Below are 16,001 nucleotides of genomic sequence, written 5' to 3'. Positions count from 1 at the left end.
GTCTCAACTTAAAATGTTCTGAGGCTTTGCATTTTAAAATAGTTTTTGCAACTTGTGGAAGTGAATAGGGTGGTTGGAGCAGAACAGATTGCCACTTGCATGCTCAGTCCTTGCCCACCATGCGTAAAAACGTCTAGCCAAATGAGACTAGTAAAATACGCCCATAAGCTTGTGAATGGTTTGCTGTGGGCATCACTTAAGACATGGTCGTAGCCCAGCTCCAGTACTTGCTGGATTTGACAGATTATCTGGATCCATTTTAGTCTGGCTTTCAGAAACTGCATTGCTTTCATGGTGGATTACCTGCACTGGAAGACATACAGAGAGAGCAGAAACCTATTGATTCTTCTGGATCTCTCAGTAGTGTTCAGTGATCATAGCATTCTTCTGTATCAGATTGCACTGAGAATTAGAGACGCTTAATTGCAAAAACTCCATTATTACCTACAATGCTGAACCAAGACATCTTTCTGCCTAAGGCAAAGGACAAAATAATGATGCTTCCCACACACACACACTGCATGTACACAAGCTGACAGAACTAATAATTGAATCTTACTTCAGTCTTGGAGATTAGTGTCCTCCACTGAACATGAAGAAAGCAGGCTAGTTTAGGGGGCCCAAGGCAAGCAAGCCATGTGGTACATACAACTAGGGATGGAAAGATCTGTCTGTTTCAGTCCTCTCCGTTTCTAATTTTTCCAATGTTATATTCAATTCTCTACATTTCTACAGTCATCTGTGATTTTTTTTAAAAAAAAATCCTCATGAAAATTCTCCACCATTTTAGTACCAATTTCTCCAAATAAACACATTTTTGTAGGCAGTTTTGACAAAGGTACACATTTTTGCAAGCCATTTCTCATCATTTCATGCCTTTTTGCATGTTGTTTTCACTCATGTATTCATTTTTATGCACACTTTCCCCTAATATGTGCATTTTTGTAAATGTTGTTTAGCTGGCGAACTGCATCCCAAAATTCTAATAAATGCAAATTTCGAAGGATGGCTGTGTTTCAGTTCTCATAGTGTTTCAGAAATTGCAAATTTGATAAATTCTGCTTGAAATGTGAATTGAATCGAAATTCTCACCCATCCCTACCTACAAGTCCAACACCTTCCAAGCTCCTTCCTTTCTTCTGTCATTTGGGTCGGCACTAGTATTGCCAGGTTCTTGGCCTGAGACTGATGCTGTATCTTTAGGAGAAGAGAAAGTCAGCCAAGTGCAGGTGTTCTTGCAACTCTGTAATGGGAAAAACCACAAGGTGGAATTCTCCCTTCCCGCTCCACAACTTTTAAAGATACAGAAGACCTCTTGGTTGCCAGGCCCGGCCTCCAAGAGGTCTTCTGTATCTTTAAAGTTGTGCAAGGGAAAGGGAGAATTCCACCTTGTGGTTTTTCCCATTACAGAGTTGCAAGAACACCTGCACTTGGCTGACTTTCTCTTCTCCTAAAGATACAGCATCAGTCTCAGGCCATGGCCCTGGCAACCCTAGTCGGCACCCACCTTTCCACCCAACACACAGTCCAGGTTTCCGTTGTTGCCAGTTTCAGAGTCATCTAGGGGTTTTTTTTACCCTGTTGGCCCAGATTGGGCATGTGGTTTGCAAGGGGGGGGTCATCTACATCTCATGATGGTGAGGCTGTTTATAGGATGGTTGTCAGTGCTGGCTGGTGCAATCAGGTTCAAGGAAGAAAAATGGAGTTCAACAATTTGCTAAGCACCTATGCAGATAAAGAAAGGCTTCCTCAGACCTGCTCATTTCATGGCCTTGAGGCTAGAGGAAACAAGTATAAGATCTCCACTTGGGGTTTCCTGATTCATCCATGCAAAGCCACAAGGCCTAGGGCATAGTGATGCATGCAGGCCCTCCTTGACACATAAAGACTGTGAGGAGCCATGAGTAGGGTGAAAAAAGCCATTGACCCTGAGCCAGGGAAACTTGTCCAGAATAGGTTTAAATAGAAAGAAGAAAGCCTCTGCCTCTGATAGGGAACAAAAACGTGAGAGCTGGAATGATTTATGTTAGGTTAATTGCCCATCAGATTCTTTATAGCTAAATAAAGCTGTGGCTGTTTTAAACCCCAAACATGTCTCTTGTCTCTTGATTCCAGGGGCAGGGGTGCAAACTTTGCATATCTCTAGGAATCTCTCTCTGCCTTAGGCAGGGCCAAAACCTAGGAACCTGAAAGCATTATTTAGCTATGCAGACTTTTTAGTTCTTTCATTGTGCTGCCTTTTCTTGTCAAGAACTGGATCTTTTGTTTTAATTCAGACAGAGATAACCACCCAGCAGTGAAGGCTGGAGCAGAGATCTGCTTTGCAAATACTTTTCAACCGATGTTTTAAGTGCTAGCAGCAAGGCAAAGTAAATGGCTGACTATGCTGATAACATTCAAAGGTGGAGAGAATTTTAAGTAGTGGGGTGAATTTAAGAAGTGCTCATCCCTACAGTAGATTCAAGACACAGGAGAATTTAAACAAAACAAGAGAATTAAATTTATATAACACAAATGAAAAAGATAGAGTTGCTGCTTTGATTGCTGGACCTCCTTAAAAAGACTATGTGAAAAAAATAAAAGTAAATTAGGCAGTGGGAATATCACATAGTTTTCAAAAACTGCTGTTGCTTTTTCCCACACTTCAAAGGCATGCCTCATGTTTTCTTAGCTTATTTAACCCCACTAGCAATATCTGCAATGCATACAATGTGCAGTTTGGGCTACATAAATATTCATGTTGGCAAAGATGCCATCAGCCTCCTGACAAGACCATAGTATTGAGAATTCAAATAGGATGAGAGTTGGTTTAGTTCCCTTCTGTCCTCCTCAGGTTGCCACTTGGCTGCATAGATAAAGAAGTGCCCCCTAGAAGATTGTGTTGAGGTTCAGGTGTAGGAAATTAAAACAAGAACTCCTCCAACTCGACAGTTTAATTTACTTCTCTTAAGCTCCTTAATACCAAACTTATCAGTTCTCTCTGTTAGGCATTAACTTGTTAAATGAGTCTTAATTATACATAAGCAGATGGAGGTTTGAATTAAAATTACCTTACACTCGAGTGGCTTTAGTTCATTATAACATATCTCTCTTTTAATCATTTAGGCAGTCTCATCATCTTTCATACAGAAAGTTATTAAAGTATTCCAATTTCCATATTTCTTCAGATATATCCACTATTAAATGGCAGGCAATGCACATTAGTTGGTAACTTATAACATGCAATTGTTAGTGAATTATTCATGCTGTTAGCTATTTTTATATACTTCTATGTCATCTGTATCAGTTTATTATAAAAACTTTATATTTACATGTCGCATCATTTAATTTTAAGTGTGGTTTCTAATGCTGCACCATTTCCTCAGTGATAAGACAAAGGGTCTTATTTTACACTGTTGCTCATTGATAATAGACAAGCATATGATGATTGGAGACGTTCCTAAAATGATCACAGTGTATGGTGAAAAGAGAGGGTGATTATCTAATGAACTATCTGATGAGCTCCCAAGAACTGAAATAAATCTTTGTCTGGGAGGATGGAAGAATAATTTTTGAAATACCAAGCATGCTGCTTCAATTTTTTCTCTCCAAAAATTAAAAGACAGCATATTTCATAGGATGGTACTGGAGAATGTTTACTGCCTTTAAGTTTGGCTCACTTTTAAATGTTGAGCCAGAGTGAACCCCAACGTTTCATAACTCCTTGTTTGCGGAAGCAATTGAATATGTATGTTGAAATTGGAGCTGCGCAGGGAAATTCTTTCGAAGTCAGAAAGCCACAACAAGCAATTTAGTCAACCTCAACTATTCACCCCTAGGCTAGGGTGAAATAAGCTGGATGGAAAGTGAACGCCATTCTTGTTCCAGTATGCAATTCACAACTACTGAGATAGGAAACAGTAATGAGGCTCTTCGGGGGTGGGGGGTGGGGTAGGAGAAGGCAAGGAAACTTTTTTGTAAGCAACACTTCTGCCTGACAAGTCACACAGTACTCTTTTAGAAATGTTTTGCCCAGAAAAACATATTGTGTGAAACAGGGGCCACATTCACACCACACATTTATTCCACTATTATCCCACTTAATCATGGCTTCCCCCCAAAAATCCTGGGAAGTGTAGTTTGTGAGACCCCTATTCCCCTTACAGAGCTGTAATTATCCAAGTTCTCTGGGAAGAGGGACTGACTGTTACACCACTCCGGCAATTGTAGCTCTGTGAGGAGAATAACAGGCTCCTAACAACTGTCAGCCCCCTTCACAAACTACACTTCCCAGGATTCTTTGGGGGAAGCTATGACTGTTTAAAGTGTAGAATAAATGTATGGTGTGAATGGGCCTATGTCACATTTATGTCACTTAGAACTCATTCTAGCATATGAATTGTTTGTTGTCTAGCATATGCTAGAATTCATCGTAGCCTATGAATTGATCGTTACTGAGCTAGAATCCTACAGGGCCAGCCCTACCGCTTGACCTGCTCTCCTCCTTGCTGTCTGTTCCTAGCATCCTGAGCCAGTGTCCCTGCACCAGCAATGCCTGTGTGTTACTGGTCTGGCTTGGCTAGCTGGCTTTCTTGCCTGTTACCTTCTCCCAAAGCATGATCGATAAGGCTGTTTGGGAAAGTGCCTGACCAAGTGAGCAAATAAATGGCCAGCCCAGGCTTAGCAGTCCAACAAAGATTGCTGATGTGTGTGCATTGCTAAGTTCACATGATGCACGCTGCTGTACTGCAGCATTTGTGTAGGCAGAGAGGATGCACCCTGTAGAGCCAGCTGTCTGGCAACCCCTTGCACTAAACTGCCACCCTCAAGAACAGTGAAGCATGTTGTCTGTCATTGGTGCTTAAGTAAGATCCCACAACTAGTCCTGCGGGCTACCATACTTTGAATAAAGTATGGGGTGTGAACTTCCCTTTGCCTAAGGCTGGCAGCAAAATGTTTTGGACCAGCTCTGAGGAGAAGGCTAGCCTACAACCCTTCCTTACATCTATTTTTAGAAATGCAACTAAATAAAATAAATAAATAAATTATTCATTTCTATCTAAGCACTGCAACGCAGGAGAATGACCATCTGGTCCTCACTAAATTCTGAGACTGCTATTATTTATTTCATCTCTTCTTCCAAGGAGCTCAACATGGCATACATGGTTCCCCTCCATCTCCATTTTATCCTCACAACAACTCTATGAGGTAGGGTAGACTGAGAGACTGTGACTTGTCCAGGGTCACCCAGCAAGCTTCATGGCTGAGTGGGGATCTGAACCCTGGTCTCCCAGGTCTTAGTCCAACACTCTAAACCACTACACCACACACTTTCCTATATGGAGGACATTTTTTAAAAGACTGACTACTGGGCCACAATCATAGCAATCTATACACAACAGTGGGAAGACTGTGTTAATTTCTACTTGCATCCTGTAAGTATATTCACACTGCACCTTGCTAATACTTCCCCCTCCCCAAATGTTTTTTCTTTCAAAAATGTAATAGATTTATAATCGCATTGCTGGCAAACACTGAGAGGAGGTATAAATTCTTAGTGCAACCTTTTCAAGCTGGTTATTTGAACAGTGCCTGATGGGTGAAGAAAATACCTGCTTTTCCAGAGTTTTTATAGTGTGGTGCTTGCAGATTTGCTGCTGAAGGTGTGCATGTTCTCTTTAAGGTAACAGATGTTCATTTGCTGGATGTTCCCTTGAGCATATAATATTTTTTCTTCATACCCTTAACATTAGTTTTGGACTTGTCTAAGATGCTAGCGCAGCAGTTCTTTATGAACTGAGGTACTTTACAACTCAAATCTGCAGCTGCCCTGACACATTCTGGCACAGAGTCTATGCTTCCTGCTCACATATATTCCTATTATACTCTTTTAAAGCGTTAAAAAAAAAAACACCTCCACATGCAGGACAATTAATCCTTCTTATACGTCTGATCAGATTGTAAAATGGTGGTACTCTAGGTGTCTCCTCCAAAGCAGCTTGAAGTTCTCCAGCCGAGTAGATCAGTCTTTAGAGCAACTAATTAAGTTTTCTTCCCCCTACCATTGAAAGCATCAGTCAGATATAATTAAAACTGAGTAGCAGATGACAGCAATGGCATTTGTCAGAATCATCCAGTGGTTCAAATACCAGTTCTGACAGAAATGTCAAACTGATTCCTACCTTTCCACTGCTAAGCAAAAAAAGCTGGGAAAACATCTCTAATAAATGCCTGACTGATAACCTTTGTGAACCCCCAAGGCACTGCATCCTATATGTGAAATTCCCTTGCACACCAAACCTCTCCCCTGGGCTGCTTTTGCTGTGTTTCCTCTTACGAGGGTGTCATGAAACTTGGGAAATGTGCTCAATTCTCTGAGGTTCCTACCAGCAATTGGAAACCTGGGCTGCCAATCATCTCTGTGTGTTCCTCACTTGATGACAACATCAAATGATAGACACACATGGGTGAATGAACCTATAGAACTGAACGTTCTCAAGCCCAATTTCTTCAGTCAGGCCTGTTCTACCTTCATTTTAATATTTTCTGTGAAAACATCCAAGGAAGGCAGTTTCACAACCTCCTTAAACAATTTAGGCTATAATCCAATACATGTCTACTCAGAAGTAAGCTCCATTGGGTTCAATGAGACTTACTCCCAGGTAAGTGTGTATTGGATTGCAGCCTAAATCTGTTAGGGAACAGCATGTGGCCAACGGCTGCTTTGTAGCTCACTGGTGCAGGGGTGGGGAACATTTTTCAGCCAGAGAACTGCATTCCCTTCTGCGGGCAACATGACAGTGTAGGGCTGGGCCAATGGCAAAAGTGGGTGGGGTGCTTAATGTAAATTTTATCTTTATACCAGGGTCTAGTTCCTACACACACACACACCCCTCTGTATCCTTCATCTGGACAAGCAAGAGGCATGATCCGAGTTAAATGACACAGTCCAGGCAGGCAAAGCAGGGCCAGCTAGGGTTCTGAAGGCCAGAAAGAGAGACCTGGAAGGTTGGCGGTTCCCCACCCTTGAAGTAGTGGGGCACATGCTTCTGTTGTGTTAAAGGAGCCTTTGGCAGAAGGGATGGCAAATACTACCAGCTAGAATAGAGAATACTGGGCAAAATGGACAGGTGGCTTGATTCAGTGCAAGGTAGCTTCTGTTGTTCTTGTGGTGAAGAGTGTCTTTCACAAATTTAACTTAAGTCTACATCCTGTACTTTAAAATATTACTTCTTTGAACTATCCTCAGCAAGTATGATTAACAAATGCTGCTACCTTTTCTTGCTGAGATTCTCTGACATATTTAAAAACTATCCATGTATCTTTGTCCCCCCCATCCTTTTTTGTCTCTAGGGCAGGGGTGGGGAACCTCCAGTCCATGGGCCAACCTGGGCCCCAGCATGGGTTCCAATTTGGCGTGCAAAGCCATTTTCTCCATGTCACGCTCCCTGCCGTAATCCACGTAGGTGACATCAGTTGTGGGGCAGAGAGACAGCTGGATCGGCAACTTTGCCAGCCCAACACTTGGTGTTTGAGAAGTGCTGCACAAGGGACTTTGACAGGAGGGTTGTCCCACCTACCTGTCAAAGCTGGCCCTTGAGGATGGAAAGAGATAATGATCTGGGCCACTGGGCCAAAAAAGTTGCCCACCTCTGCTCTAGGGAAAGGACCAAAAAGCAGGATGCTAGCAGAAATATTTGGTTTCACTCAGATCTGATCTTGAGATGTGTAAAACTATTTTTAAAGCAAAAGGAATGCCCAAATGGAGAGTAGCTGAAATGTTCATGTGCTGTCCACTTACCATCCAGTAGCCTCTGCTCCAAAGTGTTTTTCATCCAGCTGAGCTCACTGCCAATATCAAAGCCCAGCTGAGAAGAAAAGTACATGAAGCGCATACCATGAGAAGATGAGCAGTTGGCAGGAGGAAGATTTTTGTTTTAGCACCTCTACCCGTGCAACTCTTTCGTTCTAAAAATCAGGCTTCAACCCTTTGCGTTGTATGGAATTGCAGGGAGACTTGGGTTGACATAAACAGGGGCATTATGCCTAGTTCGGCTCTAAGCAAACCCGGGGATGTCAGTCTCTGCCGGCTGTAAAACAGTGCTTTAATGGTGTTGTAAAACAATTAGCCAGCAGCTGCCTAAGCAGGGGCTTGGTTGTAAAGCAGGCAAGGCTTGAAGAGAATGTGGACAACCAAGGAAGGGGGTCGAAGGGCTTCAGTTCCATGTACCAGTTCATCTTCCAAAGGCAAGGTCAGTAGCAAATCAAAGGTTCAGTATTCCAACAAGGCAATCTGGGGTTCAAGACTCAACAGGGTCTGGCACGGCTGGTGAGGGTCTGACACTGGTGTCCAACAATGCTTCCAGCGGAGGGCAAAGGCCTCTCACAGCCTTTTAAGCTCCCCTCCCTGGTTCAGGTTCTAGCAATTAGCCCTCCGACTCCCGGGAGCTGCTAGTCTTAAACAGTCAGAATGCCTGGGTTGCTGTGCTACTCGTCAGCGTCTTCGCTCTGCAGGGAGCGAAGGGGCCTCCTGATTACCCCCTGAGTCTGACTGAGGGGCTCCAGCTGTGTCCTGAACATCTTCTAGTGATGGGAGGGCTGGAGCTGCATCTTGGGTGAATCTGCTTGTTCCCTCTCCTGGGTCTTCTGTGCCGAACCACTGCTCCTTCTCCTCCTCTGAGAACTCATCCAATGGAGGCATGGCAAGGGATAGCTTTGGACAAATATGTTTTGCAGGTTTTTCAAAGCATTACAATACCCAGCAAACTTTGCAGACAGAAATAGCAGTGTATGAGCACACATCACTGCATGAAAAGGGCCATCACTCATTGTTCTGGATGAAGCCATCCCTGAGCCTGTGAAAACTATGACATACAAGTCAGGGCACAGGTAACAATTTTATCTGCAAAATATAATGCATACTGTTTACAGTGGTCCTGTGAGGGTTCTGCCAGCTGTCCCCCTGGGCCTTCAAGAAAAGGTTAAAAAGCTCCATTGGCTGACATTGTGCAAATGCAAAGGTGGTGGTAAAGTTATGTTTTCTTTTCAGCATCACTACCACCGCAGATTAGTTCCTAAAGTGAATTGTAGCCTGTATGGTTTCTCTGATCGGATGGTGGATATATACCCTGTCCTGGATGGGGTTACACTTGTTGACCCTTAGGCTATGCTACCTCTGGTTGTTTTTCATCAAGTCTGAAAGCTTGGAGCAAGGAAGAGTTTTTTTGTTATGTCTTTGTAGGAACTTGCAGGCTGCCAAGGTCAACTGGTTCCTAGGCAACCGGGAGATAGGGCTGGAGTGAGAGCAGCCAGCTTCTCTGTGTTTTTTCTGTGGGGGGGTTTGTTCTTGAAGGAGAAACAGCTTTCTGTGTGAGCTCTTGCTATGAGAAAACGAAACTGCTTAATGCCTTAATGTCCTGAGTAAATGGACTCTTAACACTAAGTCGTGTTATTGGATTTCTTGACCACTTATACTTTAATTTAACAGCGCTTACAACGCAAATACCGCACACATCAACAACACTCCCCCTAAAGGAACAGGTTCGTAGTCTGGGAGTCATCTTAGACTCTTCCCTCACACTTGAGGCTCATATAGCCTCGGTGGCCCGGAATGCGTTCTACCAACTTCGGTTGTTAGCCCAGCTATGTCCCTATCTGAGTAAGGAGGACCTCACATCAGTGGTACATGCTATGGTAACCTCGCGTCTGGACTACTGCAATGCGCTTTACGTAGGGCTACCTTTGAAGACGGTTCGGAAGCTACAGCTAGTGCAAAATGCGGCGGCCAGACTGCTAACAAGAACTAAGCGGTCTGAGCATATAACACCTGTGCTGGCTCGCCTGCACTGGCTTCCAATATGCTTCCGGGCCAGATTCAAAGTGTTGGTACTTACCTATAAAGCCTTATACGGCCCGGGACCATGATATCTGTCGGAATGCCTCTCCCGATATGAACCAGCCCGTACACTACGATCTACTACGAAGGCCCTCCTCCGGGTTCCGACTCATAGGGAAGCCCGGAGGGTGGTGACAAGATCTAGGGCCTTCTCAGTGGTGGCCCCTGAACTATGGAATGGTCTCCCCGAGGAAGTGTGCTTGGCGCCGACACTGTCATCTTTTCGGCGCCAAGTTAAAACCTTTCTCTTCTCTGAGGCATTTTAATTCATGTTAATTTTAAACTATTATAATCTGATTTTAGACTGTACAGTTTTTTGTACAGTTTTGCATTGTGTTATATTATATTGTGTTATTTTTTATTGTATTTTTAATGTTCACCGCCCAGAGAGCCGTTGCTAGTCGGGCGGTATATAAGCTTAATTAAATAAAAAATAAAAAAATAAAAAAAATTCAGTCATATCCACCATGAACCTTGTGCCATTTGCACTCTAGTTGTTGACCCAATTGTTCTGTTTCCCTCGGCTCTTTATAATATGAAGAAATCTAGATGATTCTTAAAGTTAGTTGTGTTCTTTCGCTTCAATGGATCTACTCTAAGGAGGGCTATCGTTTAATATCACCCATGATGTTTTATTGTACTGATATGTTTTATTGTGATAGTATTAACCGCTGTTGCAAACCACTTTGGGATTTGTTTTTCGAAAAAATCAAGTGTTCTAGAAATGCTTTCTCATAAATGAAATAAATAAATAAATACACCTGCTATTTCAAATATGATGTAGGTTCTCCACAAAGGTAATCTCTTCTGTTCTCACTTGAATTCATACCCCAGTGCCATGAAGTTCCTTCAACCGCAACTTAGATAACTTATGAAGACCAAGGGCAAGTCAAGCAGTGAATGTGGCACTCTTCATAATGGCATCCACTCATACTTCATCTTCTATATGTGAATAATTCAACATTCACTCCTAATTCCACTGTGCTTAGGCCCAATGCACATGAGCAAACAGCAACATCAAGGGTGATGTAAATTGCTGTCCGTGGTGGCTGCTGCTCCACTGGGCAAGCCCTTCATGTGTAACATGTAGCTCAAAACACCGTATCTGGTCATTTTTCTCTACACTGCTGCAGCTGCAAATTGTTACAGCAATCATTCAAAAGCAGCTTTGTGCAACTTGTTGTCCATGTGTAACAGCACATTAGCAGTATATTTTATACAGCATTTTGATCTATCATAGCCCTTGACCGTGTAATTGGATATTTGAAAAATGAGGACCTGGTTTTTTATGTGATTCTGTTATGTCCTTTAAATACCCACACCAGGATTTACAGAAACCCAGACTTGCTTTTTTTTACTTCTCTTGCCTTCTTTCATTGTTGCCCTTCAGAATAGTTAGAACTATATGTTTGAAAGTACTGTTTTTCAGTGAAAAGGTTGGAGGGATCATGCTTAGCATTTGTAGCAGGTAGGGATGGAATTAATATATTTCAATAGCGTATTTCAAATAGCCCAGTCTGGGTTGCAACATTTTCCAGAGGAAAGCTGAGCCAAAAGGTCGCACTTCCTATCAGCTCTTCCATCAGGGCTGCAGAAGATATTCCTCTTTTCCTTTCCTCAAATAACTTCATCATTTCAGATCCCAGCTGTGCCTCACTATTCTATTTTCCTTCAGTAAGGCAGCCTGCTTCATTAGGTCGCAGTGGCATTGTTTTGTTTTTTATTGTGCACACTTGGTTTAAATTATAACGGCCCATTAGCATAGGCCATTTTTATTTAGCTAATAAAAAATTAATGTGCATGTGCTCATTCTGCTTTTGCATTTTGTCAGCTGGGAGAAACTTGTGGAGCAAACTGCACACTATATAACATTTCCCATCATTATGCAAATAAAAAATGGGACCGCCATTAGCCTGTTTCACTCCATGTGGCATCAAACCTTCAGTTTAGATTGGCATATTTGGATTGATAGTTTGTTAGGAACAAGGAACTCTCTCTCTATACTTTCCAAGTAGAGATATCAGCAGCTTATGGCCCATTCAACATTGTCACTCAGAGTCAGTGTAACAGAGTTACAACCAATGTGGGCAGATTCCATAGCTTTAGCATCAGCGTGGTGTCAAAGTGACAAGTTTTTTCCCATTGTTGCTTTCCAGGGCTTTCATTTTATAACCTCACCTATCTAAATTAAAAACAACAACAAGGCTTTCCTTATGCTAAATGCCAGGGCTACTTATATTGGGCAGCATACAACACACTTGTTCTGCTAGCACAAGGATTTACACTTGTGCAATGGAACCTTCTCCCCTCCCCTCCCCCTGCACATGTCGCATGCCCTCCAAAATCTCCTGAGGGTTGGAGAAAACCCCAAAACAGTTTTATGGTGTGCATGAGGGGAAGAGAGAGGGGGGTATCCATTGCACAAGAATAAATCCCTGTGCTAATGGAATAAGTTACTCAGCAGTAGCTTGGAAGCAAGCCATTAATCTTTACGTGAGGGCAGCTATGCCTGAACTGTTGGTACAGGCGGGCCCCGCTTATACGGCAGGTTCCGTTCCAGACTGCCACCGTAAAGCGGAACCCACTGATGATAATGGAGCGCGTCGCACGAAAATGACATCAAAATGGCACGCGACGTTAAAAAAACGCCATAAAAGTGCCTTAATGCGGGGACTTCCCCTAATTGAAAGCCGCCGCATTAGCGAAGCGCTGTAAAGCGAAGTGCTGTAAAGCGGGGCCCTCCTGTATATTCAAGCAGCACAACAAGATGAGGAAAAGTAACATCTTTCTTGGACGGCCTCCATTGTCCTCTCCCCTGTGGCCAGTGTGCCAAATACACCAAAGAAGAGGGCAGAACGGGCTTTTCTTTTAGGAATCAGGGCATTTTTGGAGCAGGGACCCTTGAACAGGAAATTGGTTGGGTGCTCTGTATAAAAGCCATATTACATGTCTCTGGAGAATACTGGGATATCACCAAAGTAATTTCAAAACATTATCTTCAAGAAAAAGACGAAAAGAATTATTTTCACAGAACCGCTACTGAGTTCCTCAGATAAAAAATTAGCTTTTTTTTAATTTAAAAAAAGTGTTATTTTATTTTACTAAAGCATGCTGTCTTTCAATTAACATAGTAATCACCTATTGTCACCTGTTACTGTGTTAATCCTGAGCTGGTGTGAAATTACTTTATAATAAACACTATGGAGTACTGACTTTCAATTAATTTTTACATGCTGCGCTTAAATCAGATTACCTATACCCCACCCTTTTGACCACACAACATAATTCCTTCCCTATAATGCAGTGAGGATTAATTTGCATGAAGCATATCTGTACACATTTGCAAATAAACAGGAAAACAGGTATTATACCATATTTGTGCTGCTCCCTGTGTCGGCTTTAATAGAGATTCTGCAAGACTATTAATTTCTGTGTTTCTCAGGATGTTAAAAGATATTGCTGTTTTTTAAAAAATCATGTGTTTACCAAAAAAAAGCTGTGCAAAATGAGAGGATTCTATGCAATAAGGAGGTACCAATTTTTGTCACATTTTTGCCATTTGGTGTATACAATATGCCATGTCTCCGGAATCATAAACGTTGAAATTAAAAGTTCCACAGTCATACAAGTAGTGGTGACTGTTTATGATAGGCTTTGGTGGGGGGCTGCACTTAATACACTGATTATGTCCCACCCAGTGCTCCTTGAGACAAAATTGCATGGTTTCTGCACCAGAGCAAAAAGTAATGGGTGGTATTCAATGCTAGTTAATAGCATAATAACTGAAGTTCATAGACCTGACTAACTTAAATTCATTCATTTCAATGGGTCTACTCTGAGTACGGCTAAGTTGAATAACCCAATAATTATGTAAATAAATAAGTAAAGATATTTTGATTAATAGGAAATTATACAGGATGGGGTTTGTTGGTATGGTATGGTAGGTGAGGTCAAATTTGTTTGCCCCATTTGTAAGCTGCATTAGGCATCTCTGCTATCCATTTTTAGGAACATTTTGATTCATGGGTAGATATTTTGATGGCATCGGTGTAGGAAAAAATAAAACAAAGGAAGGAAACCATGACAAGCACAAGAGTGTGTCATTAACAAGAGAGAATAATGATGATGAGATTGGTTTCTGAAACAACAGATGGTGGCATCATCTATGACCTGATCCAAAGCTTCACTGCTTCTAATAGTCAGTAAGCACGCTGTGAAAAACTGAATTATGTGAAACAGGTTATGAGAACGCTGATACAAACTGTTAATTCTATTAGAGTCAGAGGCCTTTTGACATCATCTGTTCCAAAGCTTGCGTGAGTAGCCTGATACTTTGGAAAGCTAGATAATCCTGTGGTTGTATTTATTTTGTAACAATTATTCCATACTTTATTGAGGATCATAATATATAAAATTATCAAATGTAAATGTGGATATTTCATTCCTCTTGAAACTGGCTGTGGCATCCCATGTATGAAGCATGCATTTTTCAATAATAATAAAAACTATGTCTTTATCAGTGTACTCAGTATCTCCCAGTACTCAGCAACCTCAATTGTGCAGGGTTCCTGATCTCAGGAAAGATTCTAAGTGCTTCAGCTGAATGCATGAAGAGTCCCCTTCAGACATGCCCACTCAACACAGAAAGCTCGGCAGTGGATCCACTTGGGAAGGGATATTGGGGGTGGGGCTAGCACACACAACACTTAGCCCCATGCACACATTTTATTCCCCCACATATTCTTTGACTGAATAGGGCTAGGTCGGTGCACACATGAGTCCACTCGCTGTATATCTCCAAAGATGAGGAACCTGTGGGCCTCCAGATGTTGTTGGATTCCAGCTCCCATCAGCCCCAGCCAATATGGCCAAAGGTCAGGAATGCTGGGACTTGAAGTTGAAAAATCTGGAGGGCTTCAGTTTCCCCATCCCTGGTCCAGAAAGTGAGGCTATACATGTAGCGCCTATTACTAGCTTTCTGGGATAAACTAGTTTTCTGTGCTGTTTGACAATGTAAATATCACCTGTTTGTGGGGGGGGAGTGGGCAAATGAATCCACTATCATCTTGCTATTAGGAAACTTCATGTTCACCACAGAATGGAAGAACACCTACCTCTGATAAAATGGAGATCTTTGACCAAGAGCCCAAGATTCTATTCTATGACAATAATAGAGATAAATGTTGGTTAAACTTGGAGAATGAAGCTATAACCTTCACAGGGACTTTTGTTCCAGCTGTGTTCAGGTGCTTTATAATGACTTCAGAAGACTGCACTGAGTCATTTCAGATGATTACTACATAACTATTCATTTATACTTAATGAGTTTATCCCACCAGATATAGGATGAACCCTAAACAAACAGTGCCACTGAATCATATATGTCAATAAATCTGAGCACTAAACTGATTCTGAGTAACAAAGGTAATGATGAAAAGAGAGGCGAGAAAGCTGTCTCTAATTAATGAAAATGCCCTTTGTATTTTCTAATGGCTCAAACATTAATTTGAAAATGGCTTTCTCCGCAATAATTTACAGACAAGCACTTCATAATGGAGAAACAATTCAAATTGATGTGCACTTGAATGGTGATGATCTGATTAACTTTATTAGATTCTTGTTGATTCTACAGTCCAGATGAAGTGTACCATTTTTCATAGATTTCATACCTTGGGTTTTAAGTTTTTACATTATCAGGCTTCAGGCTTCAGTTGCTGCTGAAGGTCTTTGCTCTGGGACATCCTCTGGCTGTGAATGGACAGAATCAAGATCCTGGGGATTGATATCATTTGTCTCTTTCCATTAATTCCAAAGATATGTTCTTTTCCACCTTGGAGAAGCACTTGATTAAATTTAGCACAAGAATTCACATAGTTATGGTGCTGTGGACTGTAATTGAAATGCTAAGAGAGGCACAAGTCAAAATAAAACATAAGCCCACCAGGACGTAGGTGCTATGTTGGCTTTAAGTTCAAGAAGTTGCAATCTGAATCCCGTCAGGGTTACAGTCTTCAAATAATAACATTTTGTTCTTGAAAAACAGAAATCTTTGAGGTACAAATTAATCATGAAAAAAAGGAAGTTTAGAAAGCAGAACCTGGGACACTTGCTAAGCCCTGCTCAAAAC

The sequence above is a fragment of the Rhineura floridana genome, chromosome 8 (assembly GCF_030035675.1).
Source record: "Rhineura floridana isolate rRhiFlo1 chromosome 8, rRhiFlo1.hap2, whole genome shotgun sequence".
Classification (NCBI taxonomy): domain Eukaryota; kingdom Metazoa; phylum Chordata; class Lepidosauria; order Squamata; family Rhineuridae; genus Rhineura; species Rhineura floridana.
This window is presented reverse-complemented; position numbering follows the sequence as displayed.